Consider the following 25837-nt stretch of genomic DNA (forward strand, 5'->3'; position numbering starts at 1 on the left):
CAGATGGAAAAAGAAATAAGAAAGCTCTCTGAGGAAAACAAATCCTTCAGAGAAAGAATGGAACTGAGGGAGGTTGCTGATTTTTTTTTAATTTTTATTAAAGATATTATTTGAGTTTTACAGTTTTCCCCCCAATCTTGCTTCCCTCCCCCCACCCCCACCCCACAGATAGCACTCCGTCAGTCTTTACTTTGTTTCTATGTTGTACCTCGATCCAAATTGGGTGTGATGAGAGAGAAATCATATCCTTAAAGAGAACAGAATTCTCAGAGGTAACCAGATCAAACCATAAGACATCTGGGGATTTTTTTCCGAATTAAAGGGAATAGTCCTTGTACTTTGTTCAAACTCCACAGCTCCTTATCTGGTTACAGATGGTACTCTCCTTTGCAGACAGCCAAAAATTGTTCCCAATTGTTGCGCTGATGGAATGAGCAAGTCCTTCAACGTTGAACATCACTCCCATGTTGCTGTTAGGGTGTAAAGTGTTTGTCTGCTTCTGCTCATCTCACTCAGCATCAGTTCATGCAAATCCCTCCAGGTTTCCCTGAAATCCCATCCCTCCTGATTTCTAATAGAACAATAGTATTCCATGACATACATATACCACAGTTTGCTAAACCATTCCCCAATTGAAGGACATTTACTGGATTTCCAATTCTTTGCCACCACAAACAGGGCTGCTATAAATATTTTTGTACAAGTAATGTTTTTACCCTTTTTCCTCATCTCTTCAGGGTATAGACCCAGTAGTGGTATTGCTGGGTCAAAGGGTATGCACATTTTTGTTGCCCTTTGGGCATAGTTCCAAATAGCTCTCCAGAAGGGTTGGATGAGTTCACAGCTCCACCAACACTGTAATAGTGTCCCAGATTTCCCACATCCCTTCCAACAATGATCATTGTCCTTCCTAGTCATACTGGCCAATCTGAGAGGTGTGAGGTGGTACCTCAGAGAAGCTTTAATTTGCATTTCTCAAATAATTAATGATTTAGAGCATTTTTTCATATGGCTATGGATTGCTTTGATCTCCTCATCTGTAAATTGCCTTTGTATATCCTTTGACCATTTGTCAATTGGGGAATGGCTTTTTGTTTTAAAAATATGACTCAGTTCTCTGTATATTTTAGAAATGAGTCCTTTGTTAGAATTATTAGTTGTAAAGATTGTTTCCCAATTTACTACTTTTCTTTTGATTTTGATTACATTGGTTTTACCTGTGCAAAAACTTTTTAATTTGATGTAATCAAAATCATCTAATTGGTTTTTAGTGATGTTCTCCAACTCTTCCTTAGTCATAAACTGTTCCCCTTTCCATAGATCTGACAGGTAGACTAGTCCTTGATCTTCTAATTTGCTTATAGGATTGTTTTTTATGTCTATGTCCTGTAACCATTTGGATCTTATCTTGGTAAAGGGTGTGAGGTGTTGCTCTAATCTAAGTTTCTTCCATACTAACTTCCAATTATCCCAGCAGTTTTTATCAAAGAGGGAGTTTTTATCCCAGTGGCCTGACTCTTTGGGTTTATCAAACAGCAGATTACTATAATCCTCTCCTGCTTTTACACCTAGTCTATTCCACTGGTCCACCACTCTATTTCTTAGCTAATACCAAACAGTTTTGATGACTGATGCTTTATAATATAATTTTAGATCGGGTAGTGCTAAGCCACCTTCGTTTGCATTTTTTTTTTCATTAAGCTCCTGGCAATTCTTGACTTTTTATTTCTCCATATGAATTTACTTACAATTTTTTCTAGCTCATTAAAGTAATTTTTTGGAATTTTGATTGGTAGGGCACTAAACAGATAGTTTAGTTTTGGTAGAATTGTCATTTTTATTATATTAGCTCTACCTATCCACGAGCAGTTGATATTTGCCCAGTTATTTAAATCTGATTTAATTTGTGTGAGAAGTGTTTTATAATTGTTTTCAAAAAGATTCTGAGTCTGTCTTGGCAAATAGACTCCCAAGTATTTTACACTGTCTGAGGTTACTTTGAATAGAATTTCTCTTTCTAGCTCTTCCTGCTGTTTCTTGCTAGTCATATATAGGAAAGTTGCGGATTTATGGGGGTTTATTGTGTAACCTTCAACTTTGCTAAAATTGCTAATTGTTTCCAGTAGTTTTTTAGATGATTTCTTGGGATTCTCTAGGTAGACCATCATGTCATCTGCAAATAGTGAGAGTTTTGTCTCTTCCTTCCCAATTCTAATTCCTTTAATTTCTTTTTCTTCTCTAATTGCTGATGCTAACATTTCTAATACAATATTGAATAGTAGTGGTGATAATGGGCACCCTTGTTTAACCCCTGATCTTATTGGGAATGCCTCTAGCCTCTCCCCAGTGAGTAGGATGCTTGTTGATGGTTTCAGGTAGATACTGCTCATTATTTTAAGGAACAGTCCATTTATTCCTACACTCTCTAGTGTTTTTAATAGGAATGGATGCTGTATTTTGTCAAAAGCTTTTTCAGCATCTATTGATATGATCATATGGTTTCTGATAGGTTTGTTATTTATATAATTGAGTATATTAACAGTTTTCCTAATACTGAACCAACCCTGCATTCCTGGAATAAATCCTACTTGATCATAATGTATTATCCTAGTGATGACTCGTTGTAGTCATTTTGCTAAGATTTTATTTAGGATTTTTGCATCTATATTCATGAGGGAAATAGGTCTATAATTTTCTTTCTCTGTTTTAACTCTTCCTGGTTTAGGTAGCAGTACCATATTGGTTTTATAGAAAGAGTTAGGGAGAGTTCCATCTTTCCCTATTTTTCCAAAGAGTTTATATAGGATTGGAACCAATTGTTCCTTAAATGTTTGGTAGAATTCACTTGTGAATCCATCAGACCCTGGAGATTTTTTTTTTTAGGGAGTTCACTAATGGCTTGTTGAATTTATTTTTCTGAGATAGGGTTGTTCAGGTATTTAATCTCTTCTTCATTTAACCTGGGCAACTTATATTTTTGTAAATATTCATCCATTTCACTTAGATTATCAAATTTATTGGCATAAAGTTGGGCAAAATAATTTCGAATTATTACTTTAATTTCCTCCTCATTGGTGGTGAGTTCACCTTTTGTATTTATAATACTAGCAATTTGGTTTTCTTCTTTCTTTTTTTTAATCAAATTGACCAGAGGTTTATCAATTTTATTGTTTTTTTCATAATACCAACTTTTGGTTTTATTTATTAATTCAATAGATTTTTTGCTTTCAATTTTATTAATTTCTCCTTTGATTTTTAAAATTTTTAATTTGGTATTTGATTGGGGATTTTTGATTTGTTCTTTCTCTAATTTTTTTAGTTGCATGTTTAGTTCATTGATTTCCTCTTTCTCCAATTTATTCATATAAGCGTTTAGAGCTATAATATATCCCCTGAGAGTTGCTTTGAATGAATCCCATAAGTTTTGGTATGTTGTTTCATTATTATCATTATAAAATGGTTAATTATTTCTATAATTTGATTTTCGGTCCACTCATTTTTTAAGATGAGGTTATTCAGTTTCCAATTTGCTCTGGGTCTACATCTCCTTGGCCCAGTATTGCATATGACTTTTATTGCATTGTGATCTGAGAAAGATGTATTCACTATTTCTGCCTTTCTGCAGTTGATCATTAGGTTTTTATGTCCTAGAACATGGTCAATTTTTGTATAAGTTCCATGTACTGCAGAGAAAAAGGTATATTCCTTCCTATCCCCATTCAGTTTCCTCCATAAGTCTACCATATCTAATTTTTCTAACTATCTATTTACCTCCCTAATTTCTTTCTTGTTTGTTTTATGATCTAATTTATCTAGATCTGATAGCGGGAGGTTGAGGTCTCCTACTAGTAGAGTTTTGCTGTCTATGTCTTCCTGTAATTCTTTCAGCTTCTCCTCTAAGAATCTGGGTGCTGTCCCACTGGGTGCATATATATATTCAATATTGAAATGACTTTATTGTCTATGGTACCTTTTAGGAGGATAAAGTTTCCTTCCTTATCTCTTTTAACGCTATCTATTTTTGCTGCTGCTTTGTCTGAGATAAGGATTGCTACCCCTGCTTTTTTTACTTCAGCTGAAGCAAAATATATTTTGCTCTAACCTTTTACCTTTACTCTATATGTATCTCTCTGCTTCAAATGAGTTTCTTGTAAGCAGCATATTGTAGGATTCTGGTTTTTAATCCACTCTGCTATTTGCTTACATTTTAAGGGAGAATTCATCCCATTCACATTTAAGATTATGATTACTAATTCTTTATTGCCCTCTGTGCTATCTTCCCTCTGTTTGTATTTTTCTCCCTTTCCCCCCTTTTATCCATATTACCCAGTATTTTGTTTTTGAATTCCACCCCTTCAGTGTGTTTGCCCTCCTATATCACTCCCTCCCCTTTCTTTCCCCTTTCCCTGTTCCCTTCCCTTCCTTTTGTTATTTCCCCTTATTTCCTCCACTCCCCTTCCCTTTCTCTGTCCCCCCCCTCCCCTTTTCCCCTTTTACTTCTTGAAAGGTTAGATGTTTTATAAGTTAACTGAGTATGTGTAGGTTGACTTTAAGCCAAGTCTGATGAGAAGATTCAGGTGTTTCTCCTCTACTCCCTTCTTCCCCTCTATTACCATAGGTTTTTTTGTACCTCTTAGTATAATGAGATTTTTCCCATTCAATCCCCTCCCTCCTCCTGTCTCTTTCCTGTCCCCCTTTTCAAGGAGGTAGTGTATTTTTTTTTTTAGATCATTCTATCTAAGTCATAGAAAATTCTGAGTGTCTGTCCCTTCTAGTTCAGTATATTCTGTTGAATAGAGTCCAAATTCCTGAGAGTTATTAGAGTCTTTCTCCCCAGTGGGGTTAAAGCCAGTTATATCCCATTAGATATCAGTCTCATGGATAGGTCATGGATGTCCAGCATTTCTGGCTAGGTATATTCTCTCTGTTAGAGTTACATTTCTCAGGATTCTCAGGATTTATGAGAGTCTCTACCTCCCCCCCCATGCTGGGATATAGCCAGTTTCAACTTGCTGGATTGCATTTTTTTCCTTTTACCACCCCCCCCTTTTTTTTACTTTTTCATGTGTCTCTTGAACCTCCTGTTTGATATCCAAATTTTCTATTTAGCTCTGGTCTTTTCATCAGAAATTTTTGGAATTCTTCCATTTCGTTAAATGTCCATCTTTTTCCCTGGAAGAGAAGGCTCAGCTTTGCAGGAAAGTAGGTTCTTGGCTGCATTCCAAGCTCCCTTGCTCTTCAAAATATCTCGTTCCAGGCCCTTCGATCCCTTAAAGTTGATGCAGCCAGGTCCTGCGTGATCCTTACTGTGGCTCCTTGATATTTAAATTGTTTCTTTCTGGCTGCTTGCAGGATTTTCTCTTTTATCTGATAGTTCTGGAGTTGGGCCACAACATTACTTGGTGTTTTCCTTTTAGGATCTTTTTCTGGTGGGGATCGATGTACTCTTTCAATAACTACTTTGTCCTCCGATTCCATGATGTCAGGGCAGTTTTCCATCACTAGATCCTGTAGTATTAAGTCCAGGCTTTTTTTCTCTTCAATGTTTTCAGGAAGTCCTATAATTTTCAGGTTTCCCCTCCTCAATCTATTCTCAAGGTCAGTGGTTTTGTTGATGAGGTATTTCACATTTGCTTCTATTTTTTCTATTTTTTTATTTTGTTTAACTGACTCGCTGTCTCGTGGAGTCATTAGTTTCTGTAGACTCCATTATTTTTTGGGGGAAGGAGTTTTCTTCATTTACCTTTTCCAATTGGTCGATTCTACTTTTGAAAGAGCTTTCCATTTGACCAATTGAGGTTTTGAGAGAATTAATTTCTTTTTGCATTTGCTCATTTGAGGATCTGAGAGAATTATTCTCATTTTGCAAGGTATTAATTGTCTCCCCCAAATTTTCCAGTTGATTTTTAAACTCCTTCCTTATTTCTTCAAGGAAGTCTTTCTGTGCTGGAGACCAGATTGTATTCTCCTCAGAAGTTCCAGGTCTCTCTGGGTCGGGGTCTTTCCTTTCCAGGAATTTTTCTATGGATCCACCTTTCAGCTGACCCTTCTTCATTATGCTAAGACCTTGAGTTGGGTGGGGCTGGTTCACCTGGGCTTGGGATCTCTAAAGGCTTTACTGAGTGCAGTTTCTCTGGCTGGCCAGTAGGAGGAGCTGGTTGCCCTCTCTGGAGTGTCTGTAACCTTGGTTGGGAGGCCTTCTCCCTTTGCTTGAGGGAGGGAATTGGAGCTATTGAATTCTTTTGCCTTCAATCAATGCTGGGCTTTACCCTGGCCTGAGGTGATTCCTCAGCTGGGCTGGTTCTTTTGCTCACACACCTGGGCCTGAGGCAGAAATTATTTGCATTTGTTTGGGAGGAGGCCTCAGTGCAATGGAGGCGTGGGCTCAGAGTTTCTCAGACCTGAGGAGCCCAGGGATGGTGTCCGCAGCTGTCCTGCACCAGACCTCTCCCCACAGCCCCTTCCCCAAGCTCCAGGGGGACAGCACCAACACCAGTGCCTCTGCTTCCCCGCGGACCCAAGCCCCCTTCGTCCAGCCCCACCGCTGATCCAGCAGGTCCGGCTCTCGGGCCCTCAGACTCCCGGTTCCGATTTAGCTGTTGGTCTGGCTGATCTGCCCTGGGAGCTCAGACTCACCTGCAGGTACTCAGCCAAGGCTGCTGCGGGAGACAAATCCTGAGGTAGATTTTCCTCTCCTGGCTTTTCTTTCTGGGTTTCCTGGTTCGGATTTCTTTTAAGAGGTTTGTTTCATGTGATAGATGGGGAAGAGATCAGGGGACTTTAGAACTGTGCCTGTCTTCTCTCCGCCATCTTGGCCTCCTCCCAGGTTGCTGATTTAAATCAGGACACAATGCTTGAAAACCAAAAGAATGAAAAATTAGAAGAAAATGTGAAACATCTCATTGAAAAAACAACTAATATGGAAAACAGATTTAGGAAAGATAATTTAAAAATTATTGGAATACCTGAAAGTCATAACCAGGAAAAGAGCCTTGACATAATTTTCAAAGATTAGTACAGGAAAATTGCCCTGATATCCTAGAAGCAGAGGGCAAAATAGAAATTGAGAGAATCTACTGATCTCCCTAAGAAAGAGATGCAAAAAAACCCAAACAAACCAACCCCCAGAAATATTATAGCCAAGTTCCAGAATTCCCAAGTCAAAGAGAAAATATTAAAAGCAGCCAGAAGGACATAATTTAGATATTGTGGGGCTGCAGTCAGGATCACACAGGACTTAGGAGCAACTACATTAAAAGCTTGTAGGGCTTGGAATATAATATTCTGGGAGGCAAAAGAGCTTAGAATGCAACCGAGAATCAACTACCCAGCAAAACTGAACATACTCTTCCAGGGAAAAAGATGGACTTTCAATGAACCAGGGGAATTTCAAATGTTCCTGTTGGAATGACCAGAGCTGAACAGAAGGTTTGACCTTCAAATACAGGACTCAGGTGAAGCATAGAAATTGGAAAAGGGGAAAATATGAGGGACTTAATGATGATGAACTACATGTATTTCTGTATAGAAAAATGATACTATTAATACTCATATGAATATTCTCATTTAATAGAGCAGGTAGAAGGAGCTTTTATAGATGAAGGACAGGAGAGAGCTGAATTTGAAGATGTATTGTGGTGTAAAAATGGAATCAATAGATAAAAGGGAAATGTAATGGGAGAAAGAAAAAGAAGAGGAGGAATAGGCTAAGATATTTCATATAATAAGATTTTTCTTTATTACAATGAGCTATTGCAATGATATGGAAGGGGGGAAGGCAAGGGGGAAATGAGGCAATCTTCACTCTCATCAGAGGTGGCTAGGAGAGGAAACAGCATATATACTCAATGGGGTATAGGCATCTAGAGTAGGAAGGAGAGAACAGGGATGGGGGAAGGGGGTCATGTGAGTCATGGAGGAGGATAGACCATGGGGGGAGAATGGTCAGATATAACACATTTTCTTTTTTACTTCTTGCAAGGGGCTAGGATTGAATGGCCTGTCCGGGACCATAGGACCAGGTAGATGCTTGGCCTAAGGGGTGATATGTGGGCTAAGGGCCTCTTGGCCCCAGGGCTGGGGATCTGTCTGCTGCACCACTCAGCTACCCTACAGCAGAGTCAGAGGGAAAGTAGAAAGAAAATATAGTACATGGTTGTTGCAGCTTGCTTCACCTTGGGGCCCTATCAGCTACAACCTCCCTCCTAGAGGGGAGCTGAAAATAAGGAGTCAAGCCACACTGCGTTATGCCTCCAGCTCAAATTTATTACTGCTTAGCTTCTAACATATATACTGTTAGGTCTTCTGGGGTAGAACAAAGAAAAATGAGGAAATGGGGGATGTGGCAAGTGGTCTATATGCAGCACTTGTGTTACAGGATAAGGGGGTATGTTGCGGGCATGGGGGGGGAGGTAGTAAAACACAGCTGTGTCCTGTGCCCTTGGTCTGTGGGGCAGAAAGACCAGCTTCCAAGCACTCCAAGGCATCTTATCTCTCAGGGCATCATGCCAGCGCCTGAGATTATATCCAGGTGTTGGTTATTTGGAAATGATCTGAGTCATGGTTGTTAGACTAGCCTGTGTTCCCACATTTCCCCCTTGTTTTTCTAAGGGCCCGAAGGACCTGGATAGTCATAATAAACACCGAGTTGGGAACTGACACGAAACTAGGGGCTTCTACATGGGGTCCAGGGGATCTGTGGAGACCAAAAGCCGCGGGGAGTGTCCAGTGTCAGGGAGAAAAGGGCAGGGAGGGGTATGTGGGGTTTGGGGTCAGTCGGTAATATTAGGTACAGGGTACAATGTTCTGAAATTCTGGGGCCAGTACCATTATATCCCCATAGATTTCCAGCTGGGAATCTTTGGTCAGAGGAGTCAAAGGCAAAAAAGTTCCCCTTGGAATGAACAGGTTAGTGGGACCCGGTACAGATGTGCAAAGGACCAGTTAAAAGTGAAACCAATAGAATTGGAGATGTTAAGAGTCCCTGGTAAAGGTGCAGCTGCTTGTTCTTCCGGTGAGAGTGCCAGGAGGCCCACAGTTCCACTACTGGCAAAGAGAGCAGGGAAGAGAGACACATCATAACCCACAGGCAAAAGAATTGGGGGGAGGGGATAAGTGCCCATCGAGGGGTGGCCCATTCTTTGGGGGTGTTCAGTAGGAACAGCATAGTAACAAGGAGTTGGTGAAGAGACAAATGTCCTCTGGGGTTAAAGTCCATTACTCTTCTTGCCAAGATGAGGAGCTCATCCTGGAGCGCTGCAGGAGGTTGTGGGGTATCGTCTTTTCCCCCCTCCATCCTCTGTATCTTGGGTCTCATCAATTGTTTAGTGACATTCTCTGCATCTCTTCAATCAGGGCTGCTATGTGGGGCATCATCTAGACAGGCAGGTCAGATCAGATGGCTGGGAATCCACAGCGGGGCAGTGCAATCTGTGGGTAAAACATAAGCAAACCCTCTCCCTTGTGTTAAAATGGGGTCAGGTCCCCTCCATTTGTTAGAAATAGGATTCTTCCAGTGAACCATGGGCAAAGGTATGTCCGGGAAAAGGGCCCCCCAATGTTTAAAGGCAGGGGAAAACCCTTCAGAATCGAAAGTCAGGAAGTTCATAGTAAAGAGGGCCCTGTGCAGGGAAATTTTCAGGCTATGCCAGTTGTGGGCATCATTTTTTTTTGTTTTAGGAGGGTAGGGTTGATATTAACCGGGAAAGCCTGAGTGAAAGGTTCGGGCTTGGGGGCATAGGCACCCCAGCAGAAATCTCTCATCTGGCAGGCATCCGTGAAGTCATTAGTTATTGCTGAGGGGGCAGGGGGAGCAGTGTGGGAGGGAATGGGGGGAGTGTATTAACAGGAAGCACCAAGATACCCTTGAGAAAGGGGGAGGCTAGATCCAGTTGTCCTCCCAAGGCAACTCACGATAGAGATGAGGAGGATTTGGTGGGGGGGGGGTTTGTCGGGTGGGGGATCCAGGAAGGGCTCAGGAGGGGGGGGCGAGTGAATTTCTCATCAGTTTGGGTGCCCTCATTGCAGACTTCAGTGAGGTGGCATGGGCTCTCTGCCCTTGATTTTTCTGCATCTAAGGCTGACTGTAAAATGTGCTGAGTTTCCTCCTCCTTTCCTGAGAGGTAGGCATGTATCGTGGTGACAATAGTGTAGAAGGGCAGCAGGGGAGAAAAGTCACCATGGACCTCAGCTCTGCAGGCAAGTGTCAAAATGCGCCCCCAAATGTAAGGGTCCATTATATGGCCAGCCTCAATCCAGGGAGCCAAAGCCAAAACTGCCTGGAGTGTTATCTTACATTCTCTTTTGCAGCATTTCAGGCAATGGGAACTTAGGAGGTGTTTAAGAACCCGTACTTGGGTGTCTTGGGAGGAAAGGGGAAGATTCCCCATTATGTTAAGGGACTATAGGGGGCTCTACAAGCTGAGAGGTTGCTGGGGCAAGGAGACCATGGGAGACTGGTAGATGTGAGGCACTCGTCCAGGGAGGAGGAGTATGCTCTAAGGTGTCCCTCAGAGGGGGATCCCGGGTTTTGGCACCATTTGTTGTGGCTTGCTTCACCTTGGGGCCCTATCAGCTATGACCTCCCTCCTGGAGGGGAACTGAGAATAAGGAGTCAAGCCACCACTGCCTTATGCCTCCAGCTCAAATTTATTACTGCTTAGCTATTACATATATACTGTTAGGTCTTCCGGGGTAAAGCAAAGAAAAATGAGGAAATGGGGGGATATAACAAGTGGTCTACGTGCAGCACTTGTGTTACAAGATAAGGGGGTATGTTAGGGGGAAGGTGGTAAAACACAGCTGTGTCCTGTGCCCTTGGTCTGTGGGGCAGAAAGACCAACTCCCTAGGACTCTGGGGCACCTTATCTCTCAGGGCGTCATGCCAGCTCCTGAGAGTGTGTCCAGGTGTTGGTTATTTGGAAATGATCTGAGTCATGGCCATTAGAATAACCTTTGTTCCTACACATGGTATTGAAGAAGTACAAATGGAGGGAGCTGTGATCAGCAATGGCAATGGTGGAAAAATATGGAAGTAACTTTTGTGATGGACTTATCATAAAGAATGTGATCCCCCCCGCCGATAGAGCTGGTGGTGTTAGAACACAGACTGAAGCACAATTTTATTATCATTATTATTATTATTATTATTTTGAGGGGTTTACAGGGCAAATGGGGCTGGGTGGCCTGTCTGGGGACGCACATCTGGTTGATTGTTGGTTGTCTGAGGCTGGATTTGAACCCAGGTGCTCCTGGCCCAAGGGCCAGTGCTCTGTCCACCACCCAGCCTCCCCTACTATTATTACTACTACTATTTTATTTTGTGTCTTTTTTTTGTTTTTTTTTCAGGGCAATGGGGTTGGGGTGGCTTGCACAGGGTCACAGAGCTGGGTGATTTTTGGGTGTCTGGAGCTAGATTTGGGATCAGTTGCTCCTGGCTCCAGGGCTGGTGCTCTGTCCACTGTGCCACCTGGCCATACCTATAATTATTATTTTTTTTCTTTTCTTTTAATTTTAATTTTTTTCCTCTCCCCTTTACTTTATCACCCATGTGGGTTTATATTTTGGAGGGGAGAGGTGGGTTTTATTGTTTACTCTTAAACAAGAATATTTTAGTAATGCATAAAAAAATTATTTGTACAAAATAAGAATAAATAAATAAATGAGAAAAAAAGAAAATGTATCCCAGTACTGTACCTTACAATCTCATGAAGCAATATCTTTTATTTTTATCATTTTGATTCAGAATAGTTCTATAGAATTAAAAGTATTATACACAAAATGGTTACATTTTATATTTGTCATTATGACAATATAAGCTCAAACTTTTAGTGCTATCAGTTGCTTTATAGACCATAGTTTCAGAACTAAAGGGGGCCTTAGAGGTAATCTAGATTAACCTCATTGTAGATTGGATTCATTTGAGGCTCAGAATGAGTAAATGACTTCCCCAAAGTCATACAGCTAATAAGAAACAGAAGTGATATAACACCCATGTCATCAGACTTTAATATAACTTTCTTTACACTTCACCTCAGGGCCTTTTAGGTCAATGGTTCTCAATAATAATGTCAATATAATTTATTACTGCAACATTATAAAAGAAGTTATATTAGTATATATTGGTTGAAAAAAGACATGATAAGAAACTACCCTGAATTCATTAATGTTCTTAAAAGAATTTTATTCATTATAACAATATCTATATACATTTAAAAATAATTAATATGAGAAATATTTTTTATTCAGTCTTTAGAAGCTATGTTTGCTTTATAAGTCATACTGAGTCATTTATTTAAACAGATACACTGTAATGATTCAGAGATTACCTGGGGTCCTCCATTCAGAGGTTTGAAACCTCCTCACCTTTACCCTCAAATTATTAGTCTAAATTAACCTAGAGGGGATATTTCCTATATTATGGACCAGTATATGTTACATTGAAATTGTCAGCAACATTGTCATGGCAGCTAAAATAGTAAAAAGTGATGAACTATTTCTTGTTGCTATAAAAACTTTTCCCAGGCTTTCAAAAGAAAACAGTCCTGGGGAAGCAATGGAATTGAATAAATCAGAAAAATAATTTCAGGGGAATAGATTCTTTGTGGTAAAAAGAGAGAAAAGGAAAGAGGAAGCAGAATCCAGATTATATATCAACAATACCAATAAGACATCTTAATAAGAGTTTCAAATTGTCATAACCATTCTTTGTAGGTTAGGGTAGTTTTTCCTTAAAAGATATTAAGTCATTAAGGCAAGGGGACATTGACATCTACATATATTTACATATTCATATACATATACATATGTATCTATATGTATATAGAGAGAGACAGAGAGAGAGAGTGACAGAGAGAGAGAGAGAGAGAGAGAGAGAGAGAGAGTGCTCTGAAAACCTGTAGCTTGTACTGTAGCCACATTTTAGCAAACTGACTTGGTAGATGGGCTAAACCAGGCAAGGGTTATTGATATGCCTTAAATCAGGGCATATGGGGCATTTCTACTCCAAGCATGTGAAGATTTCTGTTTGTGAAATATGCAGATGTGAACAATTGTGTTCCTATAGTCATGAAGCAGCTAAAGCGCATGTTGTGGAGCACTTAAAGCTTGGCCAGACTTCAAAGATACCAAGATCATCCACCGCATCCAAAGTCATCTTGACTTTTGTTCTTTGACTTTGATACCTCTGTAAAAGAGACTGATGCTGACAACTTCGTGCAATTTTGCCTTACTTAAATCCAATTCACATTAATTTGGACATCATTCCATGATGTCACTGGTTCTCTTTCAAAATATTGAAACATTCCTTTAGACTTGATGGACTCAGGGGACTAAGAGTTCTGACTGCTGGCAGTTCCTCATTATCTCTGAACAAAACAGCCATGAGGACCTCATGGAGAAGTCCTCAGATGATTGCTTCCTTGGTAGATTGTGAAGTGAATCAACTCTTGAATTCTCAGTATCTAGCATTGTTGCCTTCTTCCATACTGGTTTAGTAAATCTCCTTTTGTTAATTATTGAAAGACTTCTGAGTATCTTAATTAATTGCAAAATCAAACCTAAACCACCAGAAAACTGTCTTGAGTCATGCTCAACCCAGAACACTTTCAGATTACTCTACTCAAGAGTTCTTAATCTGGTGTCCTGGGCTGAGCTTGCCTCTGCCATTTGCTGTTAGATCAGGTTCAATAGTTGAACAAAATAAGATGTTCAGAGATGATTCAACAATTACTAACAAAAGAAAAATTGCTAAGAATTATTTAGTCATAGGGAAAGAAGAATATTTAACAAGGAGAGATATTAAAGAAAAGTAGAGTTGATTTAGCTGAGTAAAACTTCTTTGCCTAAGTTCCACATCATTTCTAGCAAAAGGATCATACAAAGCCCATGTCACAAAATTCTAGTTGGCCTCTCAAATGTCCAATTGAAAAACAAACAAAACTCAAATAGTTCCTTCATACACACTTGCTAGCCAATCTTAAAATTTCAGGGATCTGACTCAATTTACATTATTTCACTGTTTCTCAACTGTTCAATCCATAATTGTTATGCTATAATCATAAAACTCTTACAAGAGCTATCAACTATAATGTTATTCATTTAACACCATTTAAAACCAAACAGTTCTTTCCCCTCTCATATAAGGTATGGTTCCCTTAAAACTAGGAGGGAACTTTCAGGAACTTTCCCTTAAGGTGATTAAATGAATAAATGAAGCATTTTTAAGCTCTTACTATGTACAGAGCAGTATGGTTAGACTGGAGATACAAATAAAAGAGGAAGTCACACCGTAATCTCAAGAAGTTTCTATTTTAACAGGGGCAACCACACACATGGAAGGTTTTAACTGCAAGTCAGATGGAAAAGTTTCCAGGTATAGTAGCAAAGAAATGATAATAATGTTTTTTTGAAAATGTCATCTCCACTAATAAAATCATCAATTTCTGATGTTGAACTATTAACAGAACAAAGGATTTCAGTGTCAATAACTTTCTTTTCTCTCACTTCAGTAACTGGCTATAGCATCTGTAGGAGCAATTGCCAGGTTCTACCTTCATATAGGTCACTTTCCAAGATTAAAAGAAAAAAAATCTTGGGGTGTTGATCTGGAAACACTGTTATTCTTAAAGTTCTTGGATTCAAGGTTCTAGGCTGTCTCTATAGAGTTCTGAAGGAAGATGGTGGTCGGTGGTGGTGGTTTGGCTTGCCAGCACTTGCACATTATCTCTCCCTCAGGATACTGCTCAGAATGTCTGGTGGTTTACTCATTCTGTATGTGGCAGTTGATTGGCATCCTTATTAACGAAATTGCTTCCCTGGATGGTGACTGTCAGAGATGAACAAGGAGCAAGTTGTTGTTTTTTTGTTTGTTTGGGGTGAGTCTTATTATTTCCTTGGCTATTGTACTCACTTGCCTATTGGTCAGCAGTTTTTTGCTAATGGTGATGAGGAAGATGGGTTTCCTATCCTCAATGATTTCTCCCCTCATTGATATCCATGGAAACTGGCATCAAGTCTGGTGATTTGGGGGAGGGAGAAGGCATCGCTATTTCTAAGCTTTTGGGCTCAGGCTTCTGGGCTGTCTCCATTAAAATCTAAGAAAAATAGTGATCAAGAATTTCTTGGCACCTACTGCTTTCTTTCTCCCTCTCCAGGTGCCCTGCTGCTTCAGCCAGGTTGACTTTTGGGCCTGGTTTATACATGATTGGGGGATGATTGCAATTAATAATTCAAAGGCACCCAATCCAAGCAAGGAAAGACCCAGATGTAATCCTTCTATATTTGTCCTTTCATAGGAGAAAATCATACCATTCAATTCCCCCCCAAATTCAATTCCTACTGGCTACTTTGAAGCTAAACTGAGTTCTGAAGAGATTCTCTTAGTTGAACTTGGAGGAGACTTAGATTATTCATCTGCAAGGTCCAAGAACAATATAACAGGAGTAGCTAAAAGATGGTTTACCACAATGATCTTCAATATACAGTTCTTAAGGACTGAGAAAACTAACACCAGCCTTTCTAATATCTCTATGCTGTTTGGTCACAAATAATTTATTCTCAAATCTCCTAAGAATAGAGAAAGTGGGAGATACCTCACAGTATTAATCACCATCTCTAGAGGCATCACCGAAGCATCACCAAAACATAATCCGGCTAATCTGGGCTCCCTTTCTTCTGAACTCTGTATCTTCCATTTCCACAAGCTCTTCACTAGTCTATACCAATTGTTCTGGTCTGCACTTGTTTCCAGACCAAGTGTCTTGTTAGTCAAGTTTCCATATTGAAAGAAAATGAGATACTCAGAGATCACTCAACAGTCAACAAAAGATTTACTTAGTCATAGAAGGAAAAAAGAACACCTAACAAAAAAAATAAAATAACCCTCTTGTCTATTATTTTCCTTCAACCAAGAGTTAGATTGCTCCTAGAGATTCTTGAGCAGACAGGAAGTGGTATCAAAAACCTGAGACTTTTGTCAGCTAAGTCAGCAAGGTTTTAAGATTGTAAGAATAAACAAGTCTAACTTTGATGATAAAAGCAGTTAGGATATTGCTCCTGCAATCCCTGAGATCCACAAACTTGTTTTCTTTTTTTTAAACTATAATTTGACACAATTGATTTGTCTTGCAATACTATGAAATTGATTTTATGTATTTAAAAACATCATTCTGAGGAGTCCATAGATACAGGAGATAGCGAAGTGGCACAATGGATAGAGTATTAGACCTGGAGTCAGGAAGATTTGAATTCAAAACCAAACTTAGAAAATTTCTAGCTGGACAAGTCACTTAATCGCTGACTGCCTCAGTTTCCTCAACTGTAAAATGGAGGGAAGATAGCACCTATCTTGAAAGGTTATTGTGAGGATCAAATAATAAAATATTTATAAGACACTTAGCACAGTGCCTTAATAATTGAATCCATCCTTCTTTTCCCTTCCCCTTCCCCTCTGTCAGCATTTGAGCATGTAGGCTTAATAAATGGGTATTTCCTTTTTTTTTCTGCCCTAAATGTGTTAAAGAAGATTAAGACTGAAGAAAGACCATTGAATTTGATGACTATATGGTTGTAGATGATGGAAGGGAGAACAGCTTCAGTATATTGGTTAGGGAAGGGGACTACAAAGGATTAAAATACAATGAGAGTTGTGATCTGACACCCAACTCTGCTCAACTTCAGTTCACAATATTCTTCTTCATGAAGTTCATACTCTATCCAATCTAGACTATTTGCTGCTTCTCCAACCTTCTTCTGACTTCATACATTAGGAAAGAACAGCTTGCATCATCTCTGCCTATGGGAAACTCTACAGCTTCCAGGCTTGTTCTATCACTTACCTTTTCTAGGAAACTCATCTCACCCTCAACCCCACTGAAATGTCCATGGAGCACATAGTCTGCATCTCTCCTTTTCTCTTCCAATATTCTACTTCTGATCATGCTTTTATATGCATATCTATCTCTATTCTATCATCTGTATATATAGGTTGTACATTCTAGATTCTATCCCCAGAATATAATACAGTATTTTTCTTCCTAAATATATGTTGAATTGAATCTGGTTTAGACAATCTTTTCCAAAAATTTGACAATGAAATAAAAGAGAGATAAGATGGTAGATGGATAGAAGTAGAATAAATGTTGAAAGGAAAATTTTGGATATTTTTTCTTTTACTTTTGTTTTTTTTTAGACTCAAGGTTATTTGAGTGTGCTGTCAGATAAGGAAGACACCATTAGGAGAATGTCACATGAAAGAATCATGAAAAAGAGAGGAAAGTGCTGGATCAGAGTCCTAGAAGGGACAGGAGAAAATAAAATCAGAGAAGAGAACTCAACTCATTTTGTAATTTCATAGGGAAAAAGACTGCTTATTAGAGTCCCTTGGACATTGAATCAGCATTAGTGGTGGCTATGACTGACAGATATTGAGATATTCTTTCCCATTGTTTCCCAAGACCTTAGGAAAACCATTTGTCCAGAAGGGAGGAACTGAGGGAATAGTTGGTCTAAGGAAAGCTACAGCCAAAGAAAAGAGTCATCTGTCTCACATAATAGTGGGGGGCAAGTAAGAGCAATTGATAGTTTAGACAGACTGGTTCAAATCAGCATACTAGGACCACACTACTGCTAGTTACTTTTTCCTAGTTCTGACCAGGTTTAGTAAATGACCAGATCTAAAACAGTGACAGAAATTATTCTTTACTGGCAAAATGGTATATAGAGGTAAATGGTGTTTTTATGATATATAGATGATCAATTAATATTAAAATCTTCTTTGGAGTTCAAGTTATTTAGATAAAATATTAATTGTATCACATTGCAAATATGTATGTATATATATATGTCCACTTATATATATTCATTTAATATATAATAATAAATACAATATATATAATAACATATATATATTCACTTAAAATGTGTTATGCCATGAGACAGAAACTGATGTAGAGATAATGGTTTTAAGAAATATTTTAATGAAAAATGCTTTAAAAATTTCTTACAATTCTTATTTCATGACTTTTTTTATGGTACTCAAAAGGCTAATACCTACTATTATGTTTGATGCTCAGCTCAATAGTTTCCATATGAATTGATTCTTCACTTTCCTAATTTTAGGAACAAGGCATTGCAGTATCACCCTGTGCATACTTTATAATTAGATTTTTGAAGGTTTTAGATGAAAGAGTTATAGAATGGTACATTATTATCCAAAGACAGAGTTAGAATTAAAGAGATGTCCTCACTGATGAATGTATTCTTTGCCTCAAGAGTATTAAAGATCAAGGAGAATTGGCATTATCTAAAGTTATTATACAGAAATACATTTCTGATGATATGCTTCAGGCAAAATTGCTTTATAATTTTTCTGTTTTCTGTGAACAGAAGTAAAATTGCTTTTTAAAAAGTTATTAATATTTAAAGCACTTTTGTAAAATTTGATTCAGTTTTATCATTTCTTGCTAATTCAGTTTCATAAACTGACTGGACCCCATAACATCATTTTTTTCTATCATAAGTTCAAGGCCTTGACTCCATGCTACCCCTCTTCTCCATTGTGCCATACATCTCTTTTTTTAAGCTTGATTTTTCTTTTCTCCCATTTTATTTGCAGGAGACAACTGAGTCTTTTCTTTTAATGAAATTACTTTAATTTTTCTATAGAAATATTGCACATCCATTTTGGCATCCCACTCTTCCCAAACAAGTCAGAATACTTGGAGCTTGGTCAGATCAGATTTTCTTCCTACATTTAGTTACATTAGTTAAATTAATGAGTTTGTGATAAGTTAATTATTATATCCAGGGAAGAAAAAAAATCAGAAAAACTACATCAAACTAAGGAGCCATAATGAGGTTTAATGAAATATATATATATATATATATATATATATATACACACATATATATATATATATATACACACATATATATATATTATATATTTTGAACACAGTAACTTTTTTGTTTGTGTTATAGTATTTTTTTGTTTGTCTAGTGGAATAGATGAAATGCAATAAGCATTTATTGAGTTCTACTTGTGCCAGTCACAAATCTTGACCATCGCAAAAATTCTATGAGATAGCTGGTTTTATAAATCCCCAAACTGAGGCAGACAAAGGTTAAGAGTCTCCCACTTTTAATATCTAAAGCAAGACTTGAACAACTGCCACCTATCTGTCTTTTATAGTAATAATTAACATTTATGTAGAATTCTAAGATGTGCCTAGTTGTCAAACATGTGGTCTGCTGTCTATTTTTGTACTAGTTATAAAAATGCTTATTTTGTTCCATAAATTAAAAATAAAATAAATTTTTAAAAAAGATCAAAATGAAGGGGCAGCTAGGTGGCGCAGTGGATAGAGCACTGGCCCTGGAGTCAGGAAGACCTGAGTTCAAATTCGACCTCAGACACTTAATAATTACCTAGCTGTGTAATCTTGGGCAAGTTACTTAACCCCCACTGCCTTGCTAAACAAAACAAAGGGAAAAAAAAGATCAAAATGAATTGGAAAATATTTAACAAAATAAATAAACATACAAGCACAGATAATGTTAGTATGTGGTCTTCTAAGTCAATATGTGAACATAAGGGGTCCTTATGTGAATTTTGGTGACCCCTATGTCTATCTGAATTTGACATTACTGCTTTGGAATATCACAATGTCTATTATTATCCCCTTTTACCAGATGAGGAAACTGGCAATCAAATAACTGGAATATATCTAAGGTAGAATTTCAAGCCCATCTAGCTTACTCCAAAGGTAGGACATATTCACTATACCATGGTACTTTTTTTTTTAGTTTTTTCAAGGCAAATGGGGTTAAGTGGCTTGCCCAAGGCCACACAGCTAGGTAATTATTAAGTGTCTGAGGCTGACTTTGAATACAGGTACTCCTGACTCCAGGGCCAGTGCTTTATACACTGTGCCACCCAGCTGCCCCTATACCATGGTACTTCGATGGAACCTTTAGTATATAGCTCATCATCCCTTCCTAATCTTTACAGATAGCACACTCCCTGGTTCTCCTTCTTACTTTTACTGCTACTTCCCTCTCTCCTTCACTGGATCTTCTTTTTCTTCTTCTCTTTCATGACCCATTCAATCGATGATGTCAATGACTCTGACCTAGACACTACTCTTTTTTTTAAGGTTTCTGCAAGGCAAATGGGGTTAAGTGACTTGCCCAAGGCCACACAGCTAGGTAATTAAGTGTCTGAGACCAGATTTGAACCCAGGTACTCCTGACTCCAGGTTCAGTGCTTTATCCACTGCGCCACCTAGCCACCCCTGGACACTACTCTTCTATCTCTTCATTGCTAATTGAGAAAACAGTTCTATACCATGGGAAGCCTTAATATATCAGCATCCATAGCTTTCAAAATGGTGTTTCCAACCTTGACTTTATTTCTAAGATATACATAACCCACATCTTCAATTTTCCCACTTTATAATCTCTACTTTATAATAGCCCTCTGGGTCCTCAACTCCAAAATGTTTAAAGCTAAAAAAATAAGGTAATAAATAATTTCCATTTTACTTTATTGCATCTCCCATGTTGCCACCTTGATCATATCTTTGACTTTTCTCTTTTTCCCACTTTGCAATGGATTGATTCTATCTCTACGATATTTCTTGTAACTATCCTCTACTCCTGTTGCTATCACCCTGTTGTAAATTCTTATTGTCACCTACCTAGACGATTGTGGAATTAAAAACTGACCAATCTATAAGAAAAATCACTGAAGCAGAGCTCTGAACCAATGGCACTTTATTAAAAAAAAGTTCATGGTCCCATCTAATAAAGTGGACCTTGGATTTCCTCAAGATCTGAGTTGCCTCCTTCCTCTAGGACCTTAGTTTTAAAGTGCTTGAATCCCAGAGAATTCAAGAAGATCAAACAAAAAATGCAGTCTTATTGGTGGATAGATCTTTTTTTTAAATTTCCATTTATTTATTTATTCATTTATTTGTTTATTTATTCTTATTTTTGTACAAATGATATTTTTTATACATTACTAAAATATTCTTAAGAGTAAACATAATACTCCCTCCCCCCAAAATATAGACACACATGAGCTCTAAAGGAAAGAGAAAAAATTTAAAATAATAATAATAATAATAATAATAATAATAATAATAATAATAGGTGCAGCCAGGTGGCATAGCAGACAGTGCACCGTCCCTGGAGCCAGGAGCACCCAGGTCCAAATACAGCCTCAGACACCCAACAATCATCCAGCTGTGTGGCCCCAGGCATGCCACCCAAACCCATTTGCCCTGCAAACTACCCCCTCAAAAAATAATAATAAAAAATGTGTCAGTCTGTATTCCAACACCTCCAGCTCTGTTGTGGGTGGATCACATTCTTTATGATAAGTCCATCACAAAAGCCACTTCCATATTTTTCCACCGTTGCCATTGCTGATTGCAACTTCCTCTATTCGTGCTTCCCCATTACCATATACTATATTTTCTCTCTCCTTTCACTATGTCCCTCTTAAATGTGCTATAGGGTAGCTGAGCGGTGCTGCAGACAGATCCCTAGCCCTGGGGCCAAGAGGCCTGGAGCCCACAAAACACCTCTTAAGCCCAGCATCCACCTGGACCTATGGTACCAGACAGGCCATCCAATCCCAGCCACTTGCAAGAAGTAAAAAAGAAAATGTGTTATATCTGACCACTCTCCCCCCATGGTCTATCCTCTCCTCCATCCATCACTCACATCCCCCTCCTTCCCCCTGTCCCCCCATTTTCTCCTTCTTACTCTAGATGTCTACACCCCATTGAGCATATATGCTGTTCCTCTCCTAGCCACCTCTGATGAGGGTGAAGGTTCCCTCATTCCCCTTTGTCTTTCCCGCTTCCATATCATTGCAATAGCTCATTGGAATTAAAAAAATCTTGTTATGTGAACTATCTTAGCCTATTCCACCTCTCCTTTTCCTTTCTCCCATTGCATTTCTTTTTAGCCATTTGACTCCATTTTTACACTATATTATTTCTTCAAATTCAGCTCTCTCCTGTGCTTCATCTATAAAAGCTCCTTCTACCTGCTCTATTAAATGAGAAAGTTCAAATGAGTATTATCAATATCATCTTTCTATGCAGGAATACATGCAGTTCATCATCATTAAGTCCCTCATATTTCCCCCCTTCTCCTCCAATCTCTATGCTTCACCTGAGTCCTGTATCTGAAGATCAAACCTTATGTTCAGCTCTGACCATTCCAACAGAAACATTTGAAATTCCCCTGATTCATTGAAAGTCCATCTTTTCCCCTGGAAGAGGACACTTAGTTTTGCTGGATAGTTGATTCTTGGTTGCATTCTAAGCTCTTTTGCCTTCCAGTATGTTATATTCCAAGCCCTACGAGCTTCCAGTGTAGTTGCTGCTAAGTCCTGTGTGATCCTGACTGCAGCTCCACAATATTTGAGTTGTGTCTTTCTGGCTGCTTGTAATATTTTCTCTTTGACTTGGGAGTTCTGGAACTTGACTATAATATTCCTGGGGGTTGATTTTTTTTGTATCATTTTCTTGGGGAGATCAGTGGATTCTTTCAATTTCTATTTTGCCTTCTGCTTCTAGGATATCATGGCAATTCTCCTGTAAGAATTCTTTAAAAATGATGTCAGGGCTCTTTTCCTAGTTTCAGGTATCCCAATAATTTTTAAACTATCTTTCCTGAATCTGTTTTCCATATCTGTTTATTTTTTCAATGAGATGTTTCACATTTTCTTCTAATTTTTCATTCTTTGGTTTTGAAGTATTATGTCTTGATTTCTTGTAAAATCAGTAGCTTCCCTCAGTTCTATTCTACATCTGAAGGATTTGTTTTCCTCAGAGAGCTTTCTTATTTCTTTTTCCATCTGGCCAATTCTGCTTTTTAAAGCATTCTTCTCCTCGATAACTTTTTGAACTGTTTTATCCATTTGACTTATGCTGGTTTTTAACATGTTGTTTTCTTCAGCATTTTTTTGAATCTCCTTGATAAGCTGCTGACTTCATTTTCATGTTTTTCCTGCATCTCTCATTTCTTTTCCCAATTTTTTGTCTATCTCCCTCACTTTATTTTCAAAGTCTTTTTTGAGCTCTGTCATAGCCTGAGCCCAATTTCTGTTTTTTTCTTGGAGTCCTTAGATGCAGGAGCTTGGACTTCCTCATCTTCAGACTGATTATTTTGATCCTTCTTGGGATCACAGGCAAAGTATTTCTCAATGGTGTTCCTGTTTTTTCTCTGCTTACTCAATTCTCCAGCCTGTGCCTGGTTTTGGGGTGCTCCTTGAGCTTTTCAGTATTATTGGGACAACCCCTCCACAAGGATCTCCATGTGTGAGGCTCTGTCTTCCCTCCTGGTCTGTGAATGACCACAAGTGCACCCCCCTCTGCTATGGGACTGAGATGGGTGAGGCTGCTCTTCTATGGGGGACCTAGACTGCGATCAGGATCTAAATGTCATCAGAGCCCCAGATTCCTGTTCCAGGGACAAAGGACAGACCTCAGCATTCTCTCTCCACTCCCCTACCTAGGCTGAGCACTCCAGGCTGAGTTGCCTGGGGGCTCCTGCTTACCTGGCTCTGCCTGCTTCTGGTTCCTGGATCTGGGCTTCCTCGCTGAGTGCCCTGAGGGCTGGGCTTCCCATGCTCACTCTGGCAGAGGTCCCCCTCTGATCCCCCAAGTTGTTCCCAGTGCTCCCCAGGATGTAGTTCAGGAAATTGCCCCTGCTGACATGAGCCATGGCTTCTAGCACCCTGGGGCTGCCTCCAGGAGGCTGAAGTTCCTTCACCCTGGATGGCCACCCCTCTGACCCTGTGGAGCAGAGCCTTTCTGTTCTTTTCCAGGTTACCTTGGGCTGAAGAATTGCCTCACTGTATCCCTCTGTGGATTTTGTCTCTCAAAAATTCAGTTAGATTCCTTAGTTTATAAGTTTGGAAATATCAGAGAGAGAGAGAAAGAGTACCTAAGGAGATGATCCTCTCCTGTCGCCATCTTGGCTGCGCCCCCTGGTTGACAGGTTTTACCCTTGATGTTCCGGAAGAGTCTACACAAAATGCACAAACTCATTAATTTTAAAGGCAACTATAACATTTGTTTTTATTGGTAGTCAGTACAGGGGGAGGGGAGGAAAGAAGAAAAAGAAACAAAAGAAAGTTAATTTTAATTTAATACATGTTAATTTTATCATATATAAAGGAAGAACAAATTGTACATAAGAGATTTGTATTTTTTTGCAATCCTCTTTTTTATTTTTATTATATATTGCCTGTTTTGTTTTTAAATCCTTTATAAAATATATTAAATTTACAAAAAGATGGCATTGTATAAATCTGAATTATTATTAATTCAGTTAAATGATTGAGAACTGTACAAGATAATGGAGAAAAGGATAAAAGATACAGTTCCTCCTCTGGTATAACATGAGGGATGTGACACGATGGAAAAAATATAATGCATAAAGTATATAGTAAGTTCATTGGAAAGAGGCAACAAAATGCTCTTTGAGATCCAAGATTGGGGTGGGGGACAAATGTCATTAGTAATTGAAAGGATAAGAAAAATTATACTCAAAGAAGATAACATTTTAGTCAGATCTGAAAAGTTTTCAGTTGGGTGGTTCAGTGAATAGAATACTGGCCCTTGAGTTGAGAGGATCTGAGTTTAAGTTCAGTCTCAGACATTTAGGCAAGTCAATTAATTCTAATTGTTTCCAAAGGAAAAAATAAGGTCAGAAATTCTTGGGGGTGAGATGAGGACTCAGGGTAAAGACTATGAAGATATAGAAAATTGAGTGAACAAAAGCATGGGCAAGTTTAGGGGGCAGTGAGCAGTCCAGTTCAGCTGAAATGTAGAGTCTATGGTGAGCAGTAGTGTGAGAAAATGTTGTGATTCCAGAATATGAAGAGCTTCAAGAAATTCACCCTTTTTTTGGTGAGCAATGGTGTTTGACAGCAATAGGGAGGACCTGTTGGATCAAGGAAAGACTGGAAGTAGAAAGGTCTATTAATGTGATAGATGATTCTTTGGACCCCTGTTTTATTCCAATCAGTGTTAATCTGTTTGATATGATTCTCTAGGGTAGTGATTATAAGTTCTCTGGATATTAGACCCCAGAGTTGTGAACTGCAGATTAGAACTTCACTTGCTTATTCATAGGAAGTTAACTAGAGCATCTCTATCTTTGTTTTCCCTCGTTATGGTGACCAAGCCCAGTATTCAGGAAATGACTCAATTACTTGTGAAGTTCCCTCCACTATTTTTGTTGCTTTCATGTCTTGCCATCTCTCTATTGCTCAACATGAGGAGATGACCATGAGTACTTTTTCAGTAAGTGTCCTTGGTTGCTGGTCTGGGTCCTGCCTTGCTACCAGTCCACGGATGTGCTCATTGGCTTGGAAACACCTTCTGAAAGCTCAAGGTAGTTTTGCCTATTCTTTAATCCATACCACCCATACACTGCTTCTAGGACACTCTTCCTAAGGTACTGCTCTTATTATGTTGCACAGAAAACCTTCGATGGTTCCCCAATTTATACTGTAAGGTAGGACCTTGTTAGTTTTTTCCTCAGAATCCCTATAATCTGGCCTCAATCTATTTTATTTATCTAAAAACAACAATAAATTTGTAGAGTTCTCCTCCTTCTCTTGTGGGTCCCATTTTCCCATAAACAACTAAATAAAGAATTTTTCCTGAGACTCATAGGACCATCTTGTAGTTTGAACTATGCCAGAAAGGAAATGCACTTTGGGGCAAATTTCTATCAGACCTACTTTGTCAGAGTAATTCCTGGAAAGAATGGAGAGCAAAATCTAGGTTTTTTTTTTGAGTTCCCATATCCT

At 38.8% G+C, this 25837-nt stretch overlaps 1 protein-coding gene across 1 annotated transcript in view; it reads left to right on the forward strand.

Annotated features, from left to right (window-relative positions):
• The first annotated feature begins 8997 nt into the window (after positions 1-8997).
• The window catches only part of GLIPR1 (GLI pathogenesis related 1), a 54068-nt gene continuing 37228 nt past the window's right edge, over positions 8998-25837 (forward strand). Inside the window, exon 1 of the mRNA XM_074226179.1 lies at positions 8998-9088. The gene's annotated coding sequence lies outside the window, so the exon portion shown is untranslated. The remainder of the gene's footprint in view (positions 9089-25837) is intronic.

Source organism: Macrotis lagotis, chromosome 2 (assembly GCF_037893015.1).
Source record: "Macrotis lagotis isolate mMagLag1 chromosome 2, bilby.v1.9.chrom.fasta, whole genome shotgun sequence".
NCBI classification, from domain to species: domain Eukaryota; kingdom Metazoa; phylum Chordata; class Mammalia; order Peramelemorphia; family Peramelidae; genus Macrotis; species Macrotis lagotis.